Source organism: Bufo bufo, chromosome 2, assembly GCF_905171765.1.
Source record: "Bufo bufo chromosome 2, aBufBuf1.1, whole genome shotgun sequence".
Classification (NCBI taxonomy): domain Eukaryota; kingdom Metazoa; phylum Chordata; class Amphibia; order Anura; family Bufonidae; genus Bufo; species Bufo bufo.
The window spans coordinates 284,729,284-284,752,438 of record NC_053390.1 but is presented as its reverse complement, the minus strand read 5'-3'; positions in this window follow the sequence as shown (position 1 = coordinate 284,752,438).

Sequence of the window (23,155 nt, the reverse complement as noted above, 5' to 3'; positions counted from 1 at the left end):
AGTTAGGGTTGGCATAAACACTGTGGTGAGGTTAGGGATGAGGTGGGATGGGATTGGGTCAAGTGCACAGGTGGTCAGATGAGATTTGGAGAGTAGAGTGGAGAGTTTTTCTTCTGTAATGGTGGAGAAGCAGGTTTTGGGAGAAGAGGACCGAGCAGTTGTGTAGAGGGTCTGTGGGGACTGTGTAGTGAAGCTTTCCCTGATGTTGACTATCTTTTGTTTGAAATATTTGGCAAAGTCCTCAGCTGAGAAGAGAGGAGAGGGTGGGGGCGCTGGGGACGGAGAAGGGAGTTAAAAGTGCTAAAAAGTTGTTTAGGGCTGTGTGACAGGGAAGATATGAGAGATGAGAAGTAGGCCTGTTTTGCATCATCGAGTGAGGATTTAAATATGAGGAGGGATTGTTTGTATGCGCTGAAATGATCTTTAGAATGGGATTTCTTCCATCGCCGCTCAGCAGCCCTAGAAGCTTGTCTGAGTTTTTTGGTCAGGTTGGTGTGCCAGGGTTGTCTGTTGATTTTTTGGGTTTTGTTGTGTGTGAGGGGGGCAACAGTGTCCAGAGCTGTACTTATTGTGTTGTTATATAGGGTGGTAGCAGCTTCTGGGTCTTGGAGGGAACAGATGGTAGAGAGTGGGAGAAGAGAGTCAGAAAGCAAGCGAAAGTCGAGATGTTTAAGGTTCCTGCGGGGGGGTGTTACTGTGTGGACTGGGGGAGCAGCAGAAGAGACCAGTGAAGAGAAGGTGAGTAGGTTGTGGTCGGATAGGGGGAGAGGCGAATTAGAAAGGTTAGATAGGGAGCAGAGGCGGGTAAAGATCAGATCCAGAGTGTGACCATCTCTGTGGGTGGGAACTGAAGACCACTGTGATAGGCCGAAGGAGGAAGAGAGTGACAGGAGTTTAGAGGCGGCCAAGTGGCATGTGTCAATAGGGATGTTGAAGTCACCCATGATGATAGTGGGGATGTCGGCAGAAAGAAAGTGTATTAGCCAGGTGTTAAAGTGGTCAAGAAAGATGGGGGCTGGGCCTGGAGGGCGGTAAATGACGGCTACTTGAAGGTTGGAGGGAGAGTAGATGCGAACAGAGTGTACTTCAAATGAGGTGAGCGTAATGGAGGGTGGCAGTGGAATTGGGCTGTAGGAGCAGGTGTCTGATAGGAGAGGACCAACTCCTCCCCCATGTTTGCAGCCAGGGCGGGGGGTGTGAGTGAATTGAAATCTACTATAAGAGAGTGCAGCAGGGGAGGAGGTGTCTGAGGGTGTCAGCCATGTTTCTGTGAGACCCAGAAAGGAAAGGTTAACTAACTACTTTAGTACTACAATTAATAATGGTAAATTGAGGTGAAAAATTCCCCTTAACATATGCACCCCAGTATGCCAGTAAATGAATACCTGGATTATAAACTATAAATAACTAAACCGCTGTGTCAAAGAAATATTTCAGTGAATTGCTCTCCATAAAACTCAAAGGACCCTAAATCAAAGTCCTGAAAGTGAGTGATGAGGTAACAAGACTAAGCATATGATGAAGTTCATATCAAACAGCAGTTGATGTATATACTGTAAATGTCAACATAAATAGTTGTGGTAGTCCATGATAGTGATAGTGTTTTTAGATTCTCCAAAAAAATTATTTCCAAACCATTCACAGAATTGAGTGGAGAACAAGAGGTCATCAAGTCTCCTTTTTGAATGGAGCAGCAGTGTGCATGCTCATAGCTCCATTTCTATGGGACTGAAGCAGGGGCAGACTGAGAACTTAAAGTGTCCCTGGAAAAAAAAAGTGCCCCCGTTTTGTAGTCAGGTCCAAATTGATGGAAGGCAGAGCCAGCAATACCATATTTTGGCACATTATACCACCCCATAGAGCCAAATACCACAGTCCATCACAAAATACTGCCAGCAGAAACAAAATACATCCCCAAAAACTTCCACTGGTCGGCCGTGAGGAGGGCCCAGGCCGCCCCCTGGGCATTGACCCACCAGAAAATTTCCCTGTAAGGTCCATGTGTAATCCGCCCCTGCACTGATGACACTGTGTCCACATCAGCCCCACAGAGTTGAATGAAGCAATTGGATTGCGATGGGTTCCAGCAGTTGTAAGCCCCATGTAATCTTGCAGCGCTAGGAGAATCTTAGATCCATAATGACATCCTTCCATACTGCATGCACCTATGTGGACGGAATAGTATAATACTCCTGTTTACTTCTTCTCCAAGCCTATATATGGACGATTGGGTCTAAAACACTGCTACCAGCTACCATTTTACTGTCACTGTCATGAAACTCTGATGGAATAAATGGATTAACAATTTGCAGCAAAATGTCAGTGTTGTTTCATATTTCTCTATGTTCTTGGATTTAATTGGTCAAGTGGCAGCAGGTCCAGGACCCGTACTCAGTACACACAGGGACAAAATTGTTGGTACCCTTTTGTTAAAGAAGGAAAAACCCACAGTGGGCGCTAAAATAACTTAAAACTAAGAAAAGTGATAATAAATTTAAAAAAATACTGGAAATCAGCTAATGAAAATCAGACATTGCTTTTAAATTGTGGTTCAACAGAATATAAAAAAAAAAAGTAATCAAACTTGCCTGGACAAAAATGATGGTACCTCTAGAAAAGATTGAAAATAATTAGACCATAGGGACATGTTAGGTGTGTCCTGCATTTAGCATCACAGGTGTCTTCAAACTTGTCATTAGTCTGTCTATTTAGATGGTGAAAAGTAGTCACTATGCAGTATGGTATCATCGTGTGTACCACACTGAAGATGGACCAAAGAAAGCTAAGGAGAGAGTTGTCTCAGGAGATTAGAAAGAAAATTGTTGACAAACATTTTAAAGGTAAAGGCCATAAGACCATCTCCAAACAGCTTGATGTTACTGTTACTACAGTTGCACATATTATTCAGAAGTTTAAGGTCTGTAGCCAACCTCCCTGGACATGACCACAAGAGGATGAGAGGCAATGTCTGACTTTCATTAGTTGATTTTAAGTACATTTTTATTTATTTCTTTTGTCAGTTTCAAGTTATTTCAGTGATCATTGTGGGTTTTTCTTTCTTTAACGGAAGAGTATCAACAATTTTGTTCACGTGTGTACCTACTAATTTCCATTTCAAGAGAGTGCGGCTCCTGTTATTAGAGATAAGTAAAGTTTTGAAAAATTTGATTTAGCAACTTCGCCGAAGTTCACCAAGAAATTCAACTCATACTGAATTAATTTGTCATGAATCACTATAAACCAGGTATACCCAGGCCACTCTGCCATAGGCTAAGGCCACACACAGAGACCATGCCGCGAGCGGGATGTGGCCGTGCTGCAGTAAAGAACCGTGCAGTCAATTAATCCGTAGCTGCCTTTCATTTAATAATGAAGACCGCACTGTATAGTTGGTCTTCATTGTTAATGGCCTCCCGGCGCCTTTAATGCACCATTAAACAAGGACTGTTGATGGTATGGGGTTTGGCTGGTTAGCTTGGGGGACAATATGCATATTATTGCTGTTCTTGCCTGCAATCTCCTGCAGATTATTTGACAGTTAACACAGAATATTAAGCAGCTTTGGCATACCCACTTCTCCAACCCCAGCGCTCTCCTGCCCTACAGGTGGGAGCCCTTCTTCTGCCATCTGTTTTTCCTCTTTTTCCACATCATCTACAGGTGAAACTCGAAAAATTAGAATATTGTGCAAAGTTCATTTATTTCAGTAATGCAACTTAAAAGGTGAAACTAACATATAAGATAGACTTATTACATGCAAAGCGAGATACTTCAAGCCTTTATTTGTTATAATTTGGATGATTATGGCTTACAGCTTATGAAACCCCAAAGTCACAATTTTGAGGTACCCTTTGCTCAGGGGGTATGGATTAATTAGCTGACTAGAGTGTGACACTTTGAGCCTAGAATTTTGAACCTTTTCACAAAATTCCAATTTTAAGCTGCATTAATGCAGCATTAATTTGCATTACTGAAATAAATGGACTTTTGCATGCTATTAAAATTTTTCGAGTTTCACCTGTATTATCGATTATAATATGTCATCAGAAACATCCAGCTCCCCCTCTCTCTGCATATTGCTGACTTTTCAAAATGCAGGTTGTGTTCAGGTTTAGAATATTTATGCCTCGCTTCAGGTATTAACTGCACATCATGCAAACCACTCGTGTCTTGTCGTCAGCACATTGTCTGAAGAACTGCCATGCCAGGGAACTCCTTGGAACTGGCTTTGGTGTGCTCGGTCCCTGGCTGCGGTGGGCAGTAGCAGGCGTACTGTCTAGGGGACGGCTGCTCCGCTTTTGTACCCTGCTCCCTCTTTTGCTGTGCTGGTGCCTCTGTGCGACCACCGCCTCTTCCTCCGCACTGCACACGTCGCTCGCATGACTTTGATTCCATGTAGGGTCTAGGACCTCATCATCCTCCACAGCATCTACCACCCACTCTTCACCCCTGCCCTCCTTGTCGGTCTGCACACTGCAGAAAGCCGCAGCAGTTGGCACCTGTGTTTCGTCATCATCAAAGACGTGCTGTGGTGGTCTTTCCATGTCCTCATCCTGAAACATAAGTGGTTGGGCAATGGTGCACTCAATCTCTTCCACTTCTGGGCCAGGGCTATGTGGATGGCCCACGGAAACCCTGCCAGCAGAGTCATCAAAAAGAATAAGAGACTGCTGCATGACTTGGGGCTCATACTGCTTGGCTGATTTGCAAGGGGGTGAGGTGAAATACAGATGGCCATGGGTTGAAGGTGCCAACTCTGAGCTTTCAGCAGGGGACCAGGTGGTAGACAATGTGAAGGAACTGGAGGCACTTTTAGCCACCCAATCTACTATTGCCTGTACTTGTTCTGGCCTCACCATTCGTAGAGCAGCATTCAGGCCTACCGAATAACGCTGAAGGTTCTGTCGCCTACTCGCACCTGAGGGAGGTGTTTCACTTTTGCGTGTAGCTGGCACAGATTGACCACATCCTCTCCCTGCAACAGGAGCTCCACTAACACCAGCAGCACTACGACCAGGGCCACGTCTCTTATTTGACGCTCTCCTCATTCTTTGCGTTCACCCAACAAACTAACAGATGGTTTATGTCAGGCAACATAACCGCCTGTAACCGCCAATAGTCAACAATTAAGTTCACTGACAGTAAGGCTGTGCCGGTGTCATAAAGAGAAAAAATTTCTTGAGTTCACACAACAGTGTGACTGCGAATTTAATACAATTACTTCACTAAAAAGAAAATGTGAATTTGTCAACCAACAATGTAACAGAAGTAATGACTGGTTTTATTGGACTGTCAGAAATGCAGTGCATGCCGCAAATGTACTATCGAGCACATAAAGTATGCTTTTTTCAAACAACAATGTAACGACAGTATTTAGCGGCTTTATTGGACTGTCAGAAATGCAGTGCATGCCGCAAATGTACTATCTAGCACAAAAAGTGTGATTTTTTTTTTTCAACCAACAATGTTACAGCAGTATTTACTGGTTTTATTGGACTGCCAGAAATTATGCACAGGCCGCAAATGTACTATTTAGCAGAAAAAAATTGAATTTGTCAACCAAAAATGTAACAGCAGTATTTACTGGTTTTATTGGACTGCAAGAAATGCAGCGCAGGCTGCAAATGTACTATCTAGCGCAAAAAGTGTAATTTTTTCAATCAACAATGTAACAGCACTATTTACTGGTTTTATTTGACTGTCAGATATGTAGTGCCGGTTTCAGAAAGAGAAAAATCGCTTTAGGTCACACAAATATGTGACAGACTAATGTAATTGAATTATTTTCACTGTCAGGTATGCACTGCAGGCCTCAGGGGTACTTGACCATCAAAATTTCCCCCCCTGGAATCTAACAGATGGATTTAATGAATAGATTTTCCCTGTCAGATATTCAGCACAGGGGTAGTTCACAGAAAAAAAAGATTGAATATGCCCCCCACCCCCCCGGGTCCTGAAGTCACAGACGGATTACCTATATTATTTACTTTCCCCTGGCACATATGCAGTGCAGGTGTCCTTAAAAAATGCCTAGATGTCGCCCACTGAGCTAACAGAACAGGATTAAAGTAATGTCCCTGGCACACATGCAGTTGAAAGTTCACTGCACTTGCAAAAATGGTCGCCGACGCCCACCTAACAGACTGATTAAAGCTTATTTCTCTGTGGCACTGGCCTCAGGGGTACAAAAAAGTAGCATTAGCACCCACAAAAATAATAACTATAGTTTGCATATTTAACACCAAGAACACCAGAATTGTTTCCTAATCTCTCCCTCACAGCTGCAGCATCCTCTCCCTACACTACTAAGAGCTGATGTGACGTGACTACTACAGCGCTACGTGACTCCAGCTTATATAGAGGCTGGGTCACATGCTGCACTGGCCAATCACAGCCATGCAATTAGTAGGCATGGCTGTGATGGCTTCGAAGGGCACACAAGTTAAACGCCTGTTGATTGGCTGGCCTGTAGCTTTTCAACACGCGCCATCAAATCGCCGAACACCGAACTCGAACCCGAACTTTTACTGAAAAGTTCGGGTTCTGGTCCGGAGTCAAAAAATCGTAAACTTAGGTACGAACCCGAACTTTACAGTTTGAGTTCGCTGAACCCTAGTTTTGATATATCTACTTCCACAAAATATTGATTGAGGCCTGCAATATACCTGCTTCCACAAAATGTTGATTAAGAGGTTTGATATACCTGTTTCCACCAAATATTGATTGAGGCCTGTGATATACCTGCTTCCAAAAAATACTGATTAAGGGGTTTGATATACCTGCTTCCACAAAATATTGATTGAGGCCTGCGATATACCTGCTTCCACAAAATACTGATTAAGGGGTTTGATATACCCGTTTCCACAAAATGTTGATTGAGGCCTGCAATATACCTGCTTCCAAAAAATTCTGATTAAGGGGATTGTTATACCTGCTTCCACCAAATTTTGATTGAGGCCTGCGATATACCTGCTTCCACAAAATAATGATTAAGGGGATTGATATACCTGCTTCCACAAAATACTGATTGAGGCCTGCGAGATACCTGCTTCCACAAAATGCTGATTAAGGAGTTTGATATACCTGCTTCCACAAAATGCTGATTAAGGTGGTTTGATATACCTGTTTCCTCAAAATATTGATTGAGGCCTGTGATATACCTGCTTCCACAAAATACTGATTAATGAGATTGATATACCTGCTTCCAACAAATATTGATTGAGGCCTGCGAGATACCTGCTTCCGCAGTGATTAAGGGGATTAATATACCTCCTTCCACAAAATACTGATTAAGGGGTTTGATATACCTGCTTTTACAAAAATATTGAGGCCTGCAATATACCTGCTTCTACAAAATAATGATTAAGGGGTTTTATATACCTGTTTCCACAAAATATTGATTGAGGCCTGCGATATACCTGCTTCCACAAAATGCTGATTAAGGGGATTGATATACCTGCTTCCACCAAATATTGATTGAGGCCTGCGAGATACCTTCTTCCACAAAATGCTGATTGAAGCGTTTGATTTACCTGTTTCCACAAAATATTAATTGAGGCCTACGATATACCTGCTTCCACAAAATAATGACTAAGGGGTTTGATATAACTGCTTCCACAAAATATTGATTGATGCTTGCGAGATACATGATTCCACAAAATACTGATTAAGGGGATTGATATACCTGCGAGATACCTGCTTCCACAAAATACTGATTAAGGGTTTGATATACCTGTTTCCACAAAATATTGATTGAGGCCTGCGATATACCTACTTCCACAAAATACTGATTAAGGAGATTGATATACCTGCTTCTACCAAATATTGATTGAGGCCTGCGAGATACCTGCTTCTGAAAAAATTGTGATTAAGGGGTTTGATATACCTGCTTCCACAAAATACTGATTAAGGGGTTTGATATACTTGTTTCCACAAAATATAGATTGAGGCCTGCTATATACCTGCTTACACAAAATACAGATTAAGTATATTGATATACCTGCTTACACAATATACTAAGGGGTTTGATATACCTGCTTCCACAAAATAATGATTGAGACCTGCGAGATACCTGCTTCCACAAAATACTGATTAAGGGGTTTGATATACCTACTTACACAAAATATTGATTGAGTCCTACGAGATACCTGCTTCCAGAAAATACGGGTTAAGGGTTTTGATATACCTGTTTCCACCAAATATTGATTGAGGCCCGCGATATACCTGCTTCCACAAATACTGCTCTTCTCTAGGGACTTAGGCACAGGGTCATTTTGAAAATGACAGACATAGGAAGAGGCAGGACATTCTGCAGGGGTGGTAGGGGTCATGCAGGGGCACCAGGCCGGAGCCTAAGTGAGAAGTTTGAGAAGGCGCATGATTACTTCAAAGGACGCAGCAGAGTTGGTTGAGTGTCTCATTCAGCCTACCACTTCTGCACCCTCCTCATCCTCTGTATCTGCACCCTCTGCTGTGTGCACCCCCAAAGACACCACCACTACCACCATAGCCCCTCCACTCGAGTCAGAGGAATTATTTTCCTATCCATTCCCAGACCTTACTGATGCACAGCCATTCTTGATATCGGATGAGGAAAAGGAGGTAGCAACAGCCGCCACTCAGCGGTCTGACGACAGTACACAGATCAGCCCAAGGAGGGAGGTCCCCCCTGTTGTTGCCTACTCCGAGATCTGAAATGTCAGTGGTGGTGAAGGTGATGATGATGAGGTGTCACGTGGGTGCCCACAGGAGAGGAAGAGGAGGGGAGTTCAGAGGGAGAGATTGAGCAGCAGAGAGGGAGGAGAAGGAGGAGAAGCAGGCAGAGCTTGCAGGGCACAGGAGGCAAAAAGCAGACTGCAAATGTATCTGGAGTGAGCCATCCACCATGCACGGTCACTTCTGGCGCTCCCAGGACGCCGGCACATGGCTCCGCAGTGTGGGATTTTTTTTAACGTGTCAGCTGCTGACAATAGTGTTCCCATCTGCAGCCTGTCCTGTCAACGCATAAGTCGCGGTAAGCCCAACACTCACCTAGGGATGACTGCCTTAGCACCTGGCCTCCCATCACCAAGCCCAGTGGGAGCAACGCCGCCAGAACCCACAAAGCCACACTCCCGGCGCTCCTTGTCCTGCCTCTTCTCCCTCACCTCTCTCCTCCCATTTGTCCTCCACTCCACCATCCACCGTGCCATGGTCGCATTTGTCTGGCACAAGGCAGGATTCCGTGTCCCAAATGTTCGAGCGTAAAAAGTTGATGATGCCGGATAACCCTCTTGCCCAATGGCTGACCGCTGGCTTGTCGGAACTGCTAGCTGGCCATCTACTGCCATATAAACTGGTGGACTCGTTGGCCTTTAGAAAATTTGTGGCCATTGGCACACCGCATTGGAAGGTCCCCAGAAGGAAATATTTCTCCCAAAGGGGCATCCCAGAGCTATATAGCCATGTTCAGCGGCAAGTGAATATATCTCTGGCACACAGTGTCGGTGCCAAGATACATCTGACCACAGACATGTGGTCTAGCAAACACAGGCAGGGAAGGAATATAGGTGATCTAGCAAACACAGGCCTGTGATATACCTGCTTCCACAAAATACTGATTAAGGACATTGATATACCTGCTTCCACCAAATATTGAGGCCTGCGAGCTACCTGATTCCACAGTGATTAAGGGGATTGATATACCTCCTTCCACAAAATACTGATTAAGGGGTTTGATATACTTGCTTTTACAAAATATTAATTGAGGCCTGCGATATACCTACTTCCACAAAATAATGATTAAGGGGTTTGATATACCTGTTTCCACAAAATATTGATTGAGGACTGCGATATACCTACTTCCACAAAATACTGACTAAGGGGTTTGATATACCTGCTTCCACAAAATATTGATTGAGGCTTGCGAGATACCTGCTTCCACAAAATACGGACTAAGGGGATTGATATACTGTACCTGCTTCCACAAAATACTGATTGAGACCTGCGAGATACCTGCTTCCACAAAATACTGAATAAGGGGTTTGATATACCTACTTCAGCAAAATATTGATTGAGGCCTGCGATATACCTGCTTACACAAAATGCTGATTAAGGGGATTGATATAGCTGCTTCCACAAAATACTGATTAAGGGGTTTGATATACCTGTTTCCACCAAATATTGATTGAGGCCTGCGATATAACTGCTTCCACAAATACTGCTCTTCTCTAGGGACTTAGACACAGGGTCATTTTGAAAATGACAGGCAGAGGAAGAGGCAGGCGGTTCTGCAAGGGTGGTAGAGGTCGTGCAGGTGCACCAGGCCGGAGCCTAAGTGGGAAGTTGGAGAAGATGCGCACGATTACTTCAAAGGACGCAGCAGAGTTGGTTGAGTGTCTCATTCAGCCTACCACTTCTGCACCCTCCTCATCCTCTGTATCTGCACAATCTGCTTGTGTGCACCCCCAAAGACACCACCACCACCACCATAGCCCCTCCACTCGAGTCAGAGGAATTATTTTCCTATCCATTCCCAGACCTTACCGATGCGCAGCCATTCTTGACAGGAAAAGAAGGTAGCAACAGCCGCCACCCAGCGGTCTGACGACAGTACACAGATCAGCCCAAGGAGGGAGGTCCCCGCTGTTGTTGCCTACTCCGAGATCTGAAATGTCAGTGGTGGTGAAGGTGATGATGTTTAGGTGTCATGTGGGTGCCCACAAGAGAGGAAGAGGAGGGGAATTTAGAGGGAGAGACGGAGCAGCAGAGAGGGAGGAGAAGGAAGAGAAGCAGGCAGAGCTCACAGGAGGCAAAAAGCAGACTGCAAATGTATCTGGAGTGAGCCATCCAGCATGCACGGTCACTTCTGGCGCTCCCATGATGCCAGCACATGGCTCCGCAGTGTGGGATTTTTTTAACGTGTCAGCTGCTGACAATAGTGTTCCCATCTGCAGCCTGTCCTGTCAACGCATAAGTCACGGTAAGCCCAACACTCACCTAGGGGTGACTGCCTTAAGAAGGCACCTGGCCTCCCATCACCAAGCTCAGTGGGAGCAACGCCGTCAGAACCCACAAAGCCACACTCCCAGCGCTCCACGTCCTGCCTCTTCTCCTTTCCTCTCTCCTCCCATTTGTCCTCCACTCCACCATCCACCGTGCCATGGTCGCATTTGTCTGGCACAAGGCAGGCTTCCGTGGCCCAAATGTTCGAGCGTACAAAGTTGATGATGCCAGATAACCCTCTTGCCCAACGACTGACCGCTGGCTTGTCGGAACTGCTAGCTGGCCATCTACTGCCATATACACTGGTGGACTCTGAGGCCTTTAGAAAATTTGTGGCCATTGGCACACCGCAATAGAAGGTCCCCAGAACGAAATATTTCTCCCAGAGGGGCATCCCAGAGCTATATAACCACGTTCAGCGGCAAGTGAATATATTTCTGGCACACAATGTCAGTGCCAAGATACATCTGACCACAGACACGTGGTCTAGCAAACACAGGCAGGGAAGGTACATAACTTTTATTGCCCACTGGTTGAACCTTCTGATGCCCGTTAAGCATGTAAACCGTGGCTCCGGTGTGGATTTGGTGTTACCACCACGTATTGCATGCAGGCCTGCCTCTTCTTGTCCTCCTCCTACTCCATCCTCCATCCTCCTCCTCCTTTTTTACTACTAACACCTCTTCTGCTGCCCCCCTAAGCTCCCCAGAACCTATTCGATGTGCCATGTGAGACATTGCTATGCTGTGCTGCGGCTGTTGTGCCTGTAAGCCAAGAGCCACACCGGTCCTGCACTGCTTTAAGCTCTGCAGTCACAGGCGGATCAGTGGCTAACCCCGCTCAATTTGACAGTTGGTAAAGTGGTGTGCAACAATGGTGCCAATCTGCTGAGCAAGCTAAAAACAGGGCAAAATGACACATGTGCCGTGCATGGCACATATCCTGAAATTAGTTGTGCAGCCATTCGTTGCCAAATACCCCGGGGTCCAGGAAGCCTTGCGGCAGGCCAGAAAAATCTTACACGGCCATGGCTCGCCTGATTTGTGACAGCCCTACTCGCTGGAACTCCACCTTGTATATGCTTGATAGGCTGCTCCAGCAACAACATGCCGTTAACGACTACGTGTACGAACTTTGCAGCAGGACAGGTTCTAGAGAGCTTGGTTTCTTTTCACTGCACCAGTGGCTGCTCATGCGCGACGCATGCAGACTTCTGCGGCCATTTGATGAGATCACCAAACTGGTCAGTCGCAGCCAGGGCGCCATCAGTGACATCTAAACTTACGCCTTCTTTCTAGAGCATGCATTGCGCCGTGTCATTGATCAAGCCGTCGAGGAGCAGGAGCTGGAAGATAAGGAAGTTGCAATGCTGAATGAATTCCTAGGGGGGCTACTCCATCTGAGACATGTCAGCAGGAGTCTGAAGAGGAGTCAGAGGAGGATGGTGGCTGGGGGGAGGAGGAGGAGAAGCAAGAAGAGTAGGCTTTGAGGGGGACTTTAAACTTTTCGGGGATCCCTGGTGTTGTTCGGGGCTGGAGGGAGGAGACCGAGGACAACATTCTCCTGGGCAATGAGCCAGGGCACACCACCACTTCCAATTTAGTGCAAATGGGGGCCTTCATGCTCCAGTGTTTAAAGGGGGATCCCCGTATGAAAATCCTAAAAGGCAAAGACCAGTACTGGGTAGCAACGTACTTGGACCCCCGGTACAAACACAAAATGGCAGATATGTTACCAGCATCACAGAGGGCTGGCAGAATGCAGCATTTCCAGGCCTTGCTGCGAGAGATGCTGCATTCTGCTGTTGCTGGCGCTGGCAGAGGAATTTTCCACCCACAGCAAAACAGGTGCGGGTACCAATCCTACCCCGCTGCAAGAAGAGGGCGGTTTGAAGATATGTTGGTCCCTTCGGATATGAGATCATTCTTTCAGCCAACCTATCTACAGCCGCCCTCCGGATCCAGCCTCAGGGAACGCCTAGACCGACAGGTGTCCGACTGTATCGGGTTAACGGCCGATGTGGACGCTCTGAGAAGCGAGGAACCCCTGGACTACTGGGTTTGCAGGCTTGACCTGTGGCCAGAGCTGGCACAATTTGCCATGGAACTCTTGGCTTGCCCCTCGTCCAGTGTCCTGTCCGAAAGGACGCTCAGTGCAGCAGGGGGGATCGTGACCGATAAGTGCACTTGCCTAGCTCACGACAGTGTGGACTACCTCACATTTCTAAAAATTAATGAGGCATGGATCTCGTAGGAATTCAACACCTATGACGGCCACGTGTAATTGAATTTCCTCATCCCAGCCCACACATATCTGCCACAACCCAGAACAAAGAATGATCCTTCTCTTATATATATATATACAGCGGCATAAAAGTTCTTTTCTGTCAGGTGAATGCCTAATTTTTGCGGCCTGTACTGGCCTACAGTAAAATTTGTATCCAGTGACCGCCTAATGTACCTCCAGCCACATCATCACAAGTTCTTTTCTGTCAGGTGAATGCCTAATTTTTGGGGCCTGTACTGGCCTACAGTAAAATTTGTATCCAGTGATCGCCTAATGGACCTCCAGCCACATCATCACAAGTTCTTTTCTGTCAGGTGAATGCCTAATTTTTGGGGCCTGTACTGGCCTACAATAAAATTTGTATCCATTGACTGCCTAATGTACCTCTAGCCACATCATCACAAGTTCTTTTCTGTCAGGTGAATGAATAATTTTTGGGGCCTGTACTGGCCTACAGTAAAATTTGTATCCAGTGACTGCCTAATGTACCTCCAGCCACATCATCACAAGTTTATTTCTGTCAGGTGAATGCCTAATTTTTGGGGCCTGTACTGGCCTACAGTAAAATTTGTATCCAGTGATCGCCTAATGGACCTCCAGCCACATCATCACAAGTTATTTTCTGTCAGATGAATGCCTAATTTTTGGGGCCTGTACTGGCCTACAATAAAATTTGTATCCATTGACTGCCTAATGTACCTCTAGCCACATCATCACAAGTTCTTTTCTGTCAGGTGAATGCCTAATTTTTGGGGCCTGTACTGGCCTACAGTAAAATTTGTATCCAGTGACTGCCTAATGTACCTCCAGCCACATCATCACAAGTTCTTTTCTGTCAGGTGAATGCCTAATTTTTGGGGCCCGTACTGGCTGACAGTAAAATTTGTATCCAGTGACCGCCTAATGTACCTCCAGCCACATCATCACAAGTTCTTTTCTGTCATGTGAATGCCTAATTTTTGGGGCCTGTACTGGCCGACAGTAAAATTAGTATCCAGTCAGTGGCGTTGCCAGGGCTGGTGTCACCCGGTGCGGTAGAAAATGGTGTCACCCCTCCCAAGCACCCCCCCCCACACACACACACACCCACCCCCGAAGCAATAATTTTTTGCCATATATGGGGGCTATGGGGGCGCTACTGCCATAGGTGGGCATCAGCTCAGCAGACCCCCCCCCCCCCCCCCGAAAGCATAGAGCCCCAGCACCCCCATTCCCTTTTTTTTTACAATGTACAGTTAGTATTGTACCCCTCCATCCACCCCTCCCTTCCCCTTCTCCACCCCCTCCCCTTCTCCAATCACCCAGCACCCTTACTCACATAAAACAATTAATATATATATAATATAGCTTACAGTGAATTGCTGTAAATACTTACAGTTCTGAAGACTCCAGCAGGCTCAGGATCAGTACTCTGGGCAGCTGGGCTCAGGGCTCGAAGTGGGCATCGCTCTGCAGTTCAGGAAGGAGACCTATAAGACTCACCTAGGTTTTAGAGGGGGACAATAAGAAAAAAAAAAATTTCATTACACCTCAGGTCAAACCACCAATCAGACCCCTAATGTTAATCAGATCTCAGCCGACAGCCCCAATCAGACTCCCAATGTTAATAAGACCCCAATAAGACCCCCAATCAGACCTCAGCTCAGACCCCAATGTAAATGACCCCCAATCAGACCTCAGATAAGAGCTCCATGCCTCTCATTAGCCCCATAATCAGCCCCCATGCCTCTTAGCCCCCATTATCAGCCCTTATGCCTCTCAGCCCCCATTATGCCTTTCAGCCCCCATTATGCCTCTCAGCCCCCATTATGCTTCTCAGGAGTCTCAGCCCCCATTATACCATTGCCTCGCCGAGTCAGCCCAATTTACCTCAGCCCCCCCCCCCCCCCTTCATTATGCCTCTCAGCCCAATTTATGCCTCAGCCCCCCCATTATGCCTCTTAGCCCAATTTATGCCTCAGCCCCCCATTATGCCTCTCAGCCCAATTTATGCCTCAGCCCCCCTTATGCCTCTCAGCCCAATTTATCCCTCACCCCCCCATTATGCCTCTCAGCCCAATTTATTCCTCAGCCCTCCCATTATACCTCTCCGCCCAATTTATACCTCAGCCCTCCCATTATGCCTCCCAGTCCAATTTATGCCTCAGCCCCCCCCCCATATTATGCCTCTCACCCCCCCCCCCCCCCATATTATGCCTTTCAGCCCCCAGCAACCTGGCCATTATGCCCCGATTGCCCCCAGCAGTCTCAGATAAAAAAAAATAAACACTTACCTCTCCTGCTCCTGGATGCCACCAATCCTCACCAGCAACTCCCGCGATCTTCTTCCTCCTGCTGTTGGCTGGCGCGCACAGCGTGACGTCACAAAGAGACGCACACTGTGCGCAACACTGCACCGCGCACAGCCGAGGACCAGGAAGCAGTGAGTACAGATCCTTCACCGCTTACCTGTCCTCCGGTACTAATCAGCGCTTCCAAAATGGAAGCGCTGATTAGTATTCACAGCGTTAAAGGGCAATTACGCCTATGCACTCACCCCATCAGACTGGTGTCACCCGGTGCAGCCTGCACCCGCTGCACCCCCCTCGCACTCTTTTCTGTCAGGTGAATGCCTAATTTTTGGGGCTTGTACTGGCCGACATAAATTTTTTTATCCAGTAACCGCCTAATGTACCTCCAGCCACATCATTACAAGTTCTTTTCTGTCAGGTGAATGCCTAATTTTTGAGCCCTGTACTCCCGTGGCCTAAAATAAAATATTTCCTAGGCTCCAGCAGGGCACATTTTTGAGAGTTTCCCTTTAAGACGCATAAAAATGGCCCCTGATTAAAATACATATTTTTTGTGGGAATTTTTGCCAATGATCCCCCTCTGGTATGTCACTGTCCATGTTGTGGGACTATTTGTGCACTTCTAGTAAGTATTTGGTGGCTGCAAATATGACCTGAAGGTTTTTCAGGTTCGTCTGCCATGTAAAGTCAATGGGGCCCGCTGTGAACGCGCTGTTCGCGAACATTTGATTGCGAAATGTCCCAGCCGATGTTCGTCCATCACTACCTATCAAGTGCAAGAAGGTTGTACCTTTTTGTGGGGAATAACAATATAGTGGCTGTTTGCCATAATGTGGGTTTTATGATACATGGTGCAATTATACAATACCTTTAATAATAGCTACTAATGCTGCTATTTTACTTTTCTTATACCAGGTGGAGCTCCATCTTATTTTACTATTCTGCCCTCTGAATTATAGTTATACCTTGACCGGCTGTCTAGACCTGCACCAGAATTATCACAGAGGTTCAGTCTGGATGATAAACCTGGTACAGGGATAGGCACTTTTCTTTGACTCTATACCAACTATTGGTTAGCTTACTTTGATAAAGCTTTTTACCCCAGAATTTCACTAAAATGGTACACCTTAGTGTGCCCCCTTTCCTGTGAAGCTCCGACCCACTTTCCACAAAGCTCTGCCCCCTTGTTGAGCAAGTCAGAAAAACGTGTGGAAACCTTAGATGCATGAAATTGCACCATTTTGCGTTACTTTTTAGACAGATTTTTGGTGCAGATACATGGAGAATGGGCCATTGTGTTGTACTGGTACAGAAAACTGCACCAACAAATATATTAGAAAAAACATTGCAAAACCTCAGGAAATCCCCACAAACATAAAATACTAATGATACTTTTATAACTATTATTCCCCCTCTGTGCAAAGCCTTCCATACACATAGATAGCTGTCAGCCAAATAGCTGTCTCTCCAGGCTCTTAATACACATAGAAGCTTGGCTCAGTCAAGCATGCATGTGTCCTGAAAGGGGAGGGGCAACAGGCACTCCATAGTTCTTTGTCAGCAGCTTATCTTCCTGAAATCTAACTGCCTGTTCCTTATTTCTCCCAACATTTGGATGACAATCATCTAATGTGTATGGGCAGCTCAAGACTACTATAACTGTTAAAAAGAAAAAAGAAGTTAAAATTGCACTCAAACATCACAAGGTAGGTGAATTTGTACACCTAAACAGCCAAGTGTGAACTAGCCCTACAGCATGTTAGATGTAGGCTGAACATGAGTTTTTATTTATAGTTCTAACATATCTATTCATTTCTTATGTTCCTGAGATACTTTACAATAAATCTATATAATATCAGCAAATCTACAGACTAACTGATCACAGGCCTGGAAAGACAAAATTATCACATAAGTCTACATTTGAGTTGGTGTCTCCTGAAGATGTAGAGAAACCTGGGGTTGGCCACAGCAAGGTTTTTAAAGTTCTCTTTTTCTCAAGCAGTTCCCGTTTGCAAGCTTTATGTAAAAGCTGGTTTTATACGGAAGGCTGTTGTGTTTTCCATATAAATAACTCTATATATTTCCCCTTTGAAGTAACTCTTTTTGCTTCCAAAATGAGGTCATAAAACAGGATAAGTAATGGGTTTTGAAACCAGATGTAGTAAAACATAAAATTTAAACCTACTCAGTTTGGGATTTATGACTTATGGTGAGGCTAATCATTATGGCATGAAACACTGAGAGCTTGCAAAAATGTCAGATGCTAGCCAAGGATAAAGCACCATAGTATTATGTATATTGTCATAGTGGAGAATGCTGGATGTTAACATTTTGAAATCTGTTAGTCTGCCAATATTAGCAATACTGCACTCAGAATATTAAATCTTGCCAATTTACTGTACAACATGATGTGCACATTGCTTAAAGTATTGGGCATTTCTAAATAAAACCACCTTCCGTATAGCACAAGCTCCAGAAAATGTGGTAAAACATTTAAACACTTGTCACATAAATTAATTGAAAATAATAATTCTAATAACCAGTCTAATAGTATTTATGTAAAACTTATAAAATTATATTAAGGTCTTGAAAATTACATCTACCAGAATCTTGCTTCCTAAATGGAGAAACATGAATGTACATGCAGTAATAACCAGGAGCGTTGCTAACGTCTCAAAAGATTTGGAGCCCAAGCCCCAATACATATTTTCAATACAACCTCCGGCTGCAGTACTAAAGGCATATTTGAATGGATATTACATTGAGCACTATCACACATACAGGAGAATACGGTACCACATATCTCTTACATCCAGTGACGTCTCCATTGATGTAGATGTTCGCTTTTCTCATCTTCTCCATTCAGACCAGACTGCCATGACAACTTTTTCAGCCATGTCTCTTTTCTGTAGAATTTGGCACACAGACATCCTACAGATGTAGCAGAGTTAATACACCCACTTGGTGAGTTATCACATTTAGTTAACGCGTTATGACTGTGACTCATAATTCTGCTACATCCGTAGTTTCCCCACTTTTCCATCATTCTCCCCCTCCTGGTGCCTCAACAGCCTCATCTTACTGTCATTCCTAATACTATGCCCTCTGTGTTCCCCAATGCCCCCAAAACTATACAAAAATAACAGTGCCAAACAAAGTTCCCAAAGTGCTCCCAAAAGTCCTAGCAATAGTAATCATTTTCTCCCAGAGTGACCTCACTAGTAATGGTGTCCCCTTCAGTGATAATGCTGCACAAGAGTGCACCTGTTAGTAGTGGTGCCCGCCATATTGTGCTCAATAATAATAATGCCCCCACAGAAACTCCAGTAGTAATATGCCCTATTATACCCCAGTAGTAATAAGACCCCCTAAAGTGCCTCTAATTCTAATAAGGCCCCTCCATAAGTCCCCCTCCCCCATAAAGCACCCAGTAGTTTTAATTCCTCTATAGGGCTCCTAGAAGTTATAATGCCTCCTATAGTGATCCCGGTAGATATAATGCCCCCAAGTACCCCCCATAGAAATAATTACCCAATAGTGCCACCTGTAATTATAATGGTCCCCTGTTGTGTCCATAGTAGTTATTTTGCCTCTGTGGTACCCAGTAGGTATAATATACCCTAGGCACCCAATAGGTATAATATCCCCCTGTAGTGGCCCCAATAAGTATAATGAACCTTTGTATTGCCTCTAATCGGTATAATACCCCTCATTAGTGCCCCAGTTGCTATAATGCACCTCTGCACTGCCCCCAGTTGGTATAATTCTCCTCTGCACTGCCCTCAGTCAGTATAATGCCCTTCTGTACTGCCCTCAGTCAATATAATAGCCCTCAGTAGTGCCCCCAGTATTATAGTGTACCTCTGTAGGGCTACCTTGTAGTTATAAGTGGGCTATGGCCTATGGCAATGTCCCTTTGCAGTTATTCAACTGTATCGGCACCATAAGGAAGGCAATAGAGTTGTATAGTCGGGGGCCACTAGGTTCAGGGACCTGGACAAAACATCTGAGGCCTAAGCCCCAGATATTTTGACCTAGTGATGCCCGTGGTAGTAACCTATATTAAACGGATTGTTTCAAGATCGGATTTGCAAACCACCAACTATTACCTCCTGGGAAAAGCTGCAGCCAGCCATGCAAGCCCTTGGAAACTGCAAGGGTAATGTCTGAGATACTATGGTTCTCTGAGCTCAGACTTAGTATTTAGGAGCAAGCACACTTAGAACCTCTTAGTAGCTGTGCTTCTCTCTAGTAGGAACTCCCTCTAGGAGTGGACCCAGGTCCATCTCCTGGCATCCTAAAGGGCTGAGTCAAGTTTATTAACCCTTACCTATCCATACAACACTTTTGAGTAAGCATACATTTGTAATATGTTTTGCATTGGCCCTATTCTGGGGTACTACACTTCCTTCTATGGTGTCACACTCACCACAGACCCATGGTCTGTGTAAAACCACTGATATGTACATGCATACATTAAAGTCAATAGGACTGTGATTCACTACGATGTTAAAGAGGCATAGGTATTGTGTGTCCAGCCATAGAACTGTTCTCAATGTTGTTTAGATTCATAACAGTGTAAATTGCTGAGTTTCAGAGGATAGTTTGTAACTGTGAAATCTCTAAGTTTCTCTTCCCTTCACTGGACACTAAATACTGTCAAAAATATGCACCACTGGGAACTTAAAGTGGCTCTGGGGGGAAAAAAAACTAAAAGAGGCCCCATGTTTGTTGGTGGGTCCAAACTGACAGAAGGTGGGGCAACAGAAGTAACATATATAGGCAGGGATAACATTTTGCAGAAGAGTATACTGCCCCTTGCAGAACCAAATACCACAGTGCAGCACAAAATACTGCCACCTATGCCACATTACTCAACTCTATCTCCATCCTGAGGACAGCGATACAGTCGAATTTACGGGGCACATGTGGCCACTGGCCAGGTGCACAAAAGAGAATTTGGTAGTCATGGACCCAGCTGGTGGCCATGAGCAGAACTTGGCATCAGCCAACTGGGAAATTAAACAGTAGGGTCTATGGCCATAAGGGTTCTGCCACAACATGCTTTTTTTCCTGGTATTTTTTGGCCACGAAGTTCCTGCATCTGCCTCTTAATAAATTAGGCTTATCTCATTCCAGCAGAGAGGGATCAATACTGGCATATGGCAATGCCAGTCTTGATAAGTGTCCCTCATTGCTTAAAATACTAAGACTGGTGTGTGAAATGCTGGTGTTTATTAAATGACCCCCATTATATAGTAAGACATTTTTCATGAGATAAAAAGTTTTGCTTTAGTCTGTGTTGGTGTACTTTGCTCCAAATCTATCAAATGTTGCATGTTGTTTGTTAAAGTTGGAGAATCTTTAAACCTAACACTTTTGTCTAGAAATGTTACTCCAGTTTTTTTATTCCACCAATATACTGGAGTGCGTTTGTGTCTCAGTTGATACATTCGGAGTGAAACTAATTAACATAGCTAACATGCCCATTTTTCAAAACTGTAGTGAGTGGCATAAAAAAGCAGAAAGTAGCAAACTTATTGCTCAAATTTTTGTTTGAATTTTTGAAGCCAGAATTCTAGTGTGCAGTGCATGATAAATTTCACCCCATAACATTCTTTCTAGCTTTAGCTTAGGAAATGTTCTAAATATGCCTTTTTCCTATTGTGCTTAAATCATGTGCAATATAGTAGTACAACTGTTCAAAATTACCTAAAATTAATTTCAAATATTCTGTGCTTGCACCAGAATTCTAGTGAAAGGAATCTCCAAATGCATGAAAGCAACATAAAGTACAAAGGTTTGTTTGGTTTTAGGAGGAAACCGGACAACCCTCTGGATCCCCCTGCAATAAGGAACTGTTACAGACTTATCTGACATCCCACGCTAATGTTCCTATTTACTCTTTGTGCTCTATTTACCCAGCTTCAATGGTGATGTCATCAGGGGCGGATTGTCCATAGACCTTACAGGGAAATTTCCCGGTGGGCTGATTCCCAGTGGGCCACCTGAGCTTTCCTTACGGTTGGCTAGGGGAAGTTTTGGGGCATGTATTTTGTGCAGATGTGGGCAGTATTTCGTGATGAACTGTGATATTTGGCTATGTTGGGGTGGTAGAATTTGCCACAATATGGTATTGCTGGCCCTGCCTACTTGTGTTGGCAACGCCTTCTATCAATTTGGACCCGACTACAAAATGGGGCCACTTGTAGTATTTTTTACAGGTCCACTTTAAGTTCCCAGTTCGCCCCTGGATGTCATGTCAACAACACGTGTCCACTGCAGCCAATCACTGGCCTCAGCAGTGCAGCCATAAAGGTCAGTGATTGGCTACAGTGGTCATGTTGTCGACATGACGTCACTTCTGCAGCCAGGTAAATAGAGCCCAGCCTAGACATTTGGTTGGTATTTTGTGTCAGTATTTTGAAGCCAAAACCAGAAATGGGATCTGCACAGATGAAAGGTATCATGGAAAGATTTTCTGTGTTTTGGACCCACTGTTGATTTAGGCTTACTATTACTGATGGAACATAATGACCAAATACTGTGAAAGGAGCCAAAGAGTGCGATAAGGCTACCTTCACGCCGGCGTCTAATCATTCCGGCAGGCTGTTCCGTTAGGGGAACAGCCTGCCGGATCCGTAACTACTGTGTACATCCTCCTGGCCCCATTCACTATAATGGGGAACAGGGTAGAACCAGCCACAGCACAGCGACTTACCCAAAAGGAGTAAACGCCAGTGTGAAACAGGCCTTACCCAATTCTTTCTAATTACATAGTATGACACGTGGATTTTCCATGTGGATTTACTGACAGAAAATCCACAGCATAATACAGTACCAGCAAAGTACATAGGATTTTAACAAATACAATCTATACAATGTGTAAATTGACAAGTGATGTGGCTTTTAACATCCACACCAGATGACTTTATATCGTGGATTTTCACAAGCTGAAAGATGAACAGAGCTGTACAACAGCACCCATAGAGGTATACAGGGTTGTATATAAGGTCCAAAAATCACAAAGAGATGGCATTTTTTGCAGACAAATTAGAAAACAATAATGGATGATAAAGATTACAATACAGATCTATGCTTCACTATACTGATAAGAACTCATTACTGGGAAGTGTCAAATAATAATAATTACCACCAAAATAATTTGATCAAGTGCCACCAGCCTCAATATATATGGACACATCTATTTATTTTTTCAAGGACACAGGAAAGAATTTGCCTATTTTTACAGTTTGTCCAGAAATTCCTGGACATTATGCAACCCTGATAAACACGTGTTTTAAAAGTGATCAAAGCTCATTTTCATTCATCAAACAAATTAGAAAATTTGAGAACAAAGTAGCACACAAGAGAGCAATCTCTTATAATGGAGCATTACACATTTTCTATTAAACCAATGGGCTCTGTGCATTAGGATAGAGGCTCTATATAGCTGTTGTGTTTTGTACAGAGAAGCTTGTACCTCATAATCTCATATGCCTGTAATTTCAATTGTGGCACGCTCTATAGGATTCCCTGTCCATGGAAATACTGTATTCTTCCCTAGAAGCATTGGACCTAGTAATGAACATCTC